We start from the raw sequence: 2,500 nt of genomic DNA on the forward strand, positions 1-2,500 counted from the left end.
GGAGTAGTACGAACAAGATTGTATTTCGCGAAATTTTTGTAAGAGACCGAGAGCTGTAGGGGTCATCAGAGAATTGGTGATAGCTACGTTGACCTTTGTACGAGAACTTTAAATTTGGGATTTACTTGCGAGTGCTTTTTTTTCAGTTACAGATAAATTTAAATTTAAAAATACAACTGAACGGACTGGGAACTGGCGAAATTGATTAAAATAAAACGTCAAGAAAATATGCTAATAATAGAGATACAGTTTCTCACTGCCAACGTTTTCATGTAAAGGTGCACTGTCCTGCTAAATTTGCTGTTTTTAGGTTAAAAAGGGGGTAAAAAGCGAAATTAATATCTCACACGTACAACAGTGTTACGAAAAATAGTATTGCGTGACAAGCGTTACTTTCTCGACCCTTCGCGAGAGTTCGTAGTTTGTTTATTTTTAGGTTCGTGCGTAAGCGTTTCTAAATCGGTGTGTTTTGTAATCTTTCTATTATTAGATTCATTACTAATTTAGAAAGTTCTAGAAATTTATTGTCAGAGTATATAAGTAGACGAGTCCAAGCGGAGTGTTTTTCTAACTAGTTTTTCACAAGCGAAGAGAGTCGTCGTTGGCCGTGTTTAATCAAGTGTGACAGAAGCTGTGTTTATTCAAGTTGGCGGAGGCCGTGTAAGTTTATTGAGTACGTGCTGTTAAGAGTTTTACTTCGTGGAAACTACGTTCATTTTTGGAATAAATCTTCTTGTTGTTGTTCCGACAACCCTGCGTTCAGTTTAGTTGCAAACTACCTTTCCTCAAAACGTTCGAACTCGTAACATTGGGGGCCTGTCCGGGAGAGGAATTAATTTGTTTGCTGACTACAGAAACCAGGAAAGGACAATTCAAGAAGGAGTTACAGAAAAGTAAGAAGAACTGTACGAGAGAGTATATTGTGTTTTTGCTGTGAAATACTGCTATGGAAATGGATAAGTTTATACAGATTGGAGAAAAGCTGCTCGAGTTTGTAGAGAAGCAACAAAAGTTAGAGGAAGAAAAAGAAGAAAAACGCAGACAATTGGAAGAGGAAAGAGAGGAGAAACGTAGACAGCTTGAAGAAGAAAAAGAAGAAAGACGCAGACGACAGGATGAAGAAAGGGATGCGAGACGTCAGGAAAGAGAAATTAGGAAGTTACAACAGGAAGCTGACCTCATGAGACAGAAGGAAGCTGCTGAGGTTGCCAAGAGAGAACATGAGTTAGAACTTGCTAGAATAGCAGCAATGAATGGTGATGGTCGTACTGCAGAAAGAGGTGACAGAGAGGATCGGGCTAAGGCACCTAAACTCCCCTCGTTTGTTGATGGCAAAGACGATTTGGACGCGTATTTGCAGAGGTTCGAGAGATTTGCCGAGACAGCTAAGTGGAAAAAAGATGGATGGGCATCGAAGCTCAGTGCTTTGTTGTCTGGACGGGCACTAGAAGTGTATTCACGTCTATCGGAGGACGCAGCTAAGGATTATGACAGGGTAAAGATTGCGTTAATGAAGAGATATGACCTTACCGAAGACGGCTATCGCCGAAAATTTAGAGCATCCAAACCAGAAGTTGACGAAAGTCCGGAGCAGTTTATTGTGCGACTGGACAGATACCTGTTACGGTGGCTAGAGCTTTCGAATACTGCGCGAAGCTTTGATGGTCTTAAGGACTTGATCGTGAAAGAGCAATTTATTGACTCTTGCCCTAAGGATTTGGCAATCCACCGGCGAGAGAGGGCACCTGAGACCCTAGCAAAGATTGCGAAGATCGCTGACCAGTACTTGGAGGCTCATGGTAAACATTTGTTCAGCTCAGCGGGCAGAAAGCCAACAGTGCAGCCTGAGAGGGAAGAAGCCAAGAACATGCAGATTAATCCACCAGCTCTGCATTGCTTTAAGTGCAACACCCGAGGTCATAAAGCTGTCAACTGCCCAACCCTAACAAGAAAGTGTTTCCTATTTGGTAAGCAGGGACATGAAGCTAGAAACTGTCGATCAGGTGGACGCAGATCAGGAGGACAAAGTAAGGATGGTAACCCTGTGCAGCGTGGTCAAGTGAGTGCCAGTTGTTTAGTTCAGCTACCTGAGGTTAAACCTACTGATGAAGAAGTTAAGGCCTGTATTAAAGATGATAAGTTGCTGTTAGCCTGTGGTAAGAAGATTCCATTGTTGAGTAGTGCTTGTATTGAACCGTTGACTGGAGTGAGAAGTAAAATGCCTGTCGTGAAAGGTAGAGTTGGAGAGAAGCCCGTTGATGTCCTGAGAGATACTGGTTGTAGTGGAATTGTAGTAAAGAGGGACCTTGTGTCTGAGAATCAGTTTACTGGTGAATTTAATGTTATGCTACTCATTGACAATACGGCAAGGAAAGTTCCCATCGCAAAGATTGATGTTGATACACCTTATCTCAAGGGCCAAGTGGAAGCGCAGTGTCTTCCCGATGCTGTTTATGATTTAATTATTGGTAATGTACCAGGCGCAAGAGCCGCTGACGAT

Source organism: Montipora foliosa, chromosome 4 (genome assembly GCF_036669935.1).
Source record: "Montipora foliosa isolate CH-2021 chromosome 4, ASM3666993v2, whole genome shotgun sequence".
NCBI lineage: Eukaryota > Metazoa > Cnidaria > Anthozoa > Scleractinia > Acroporidae > Montipora > Montipora foliosa.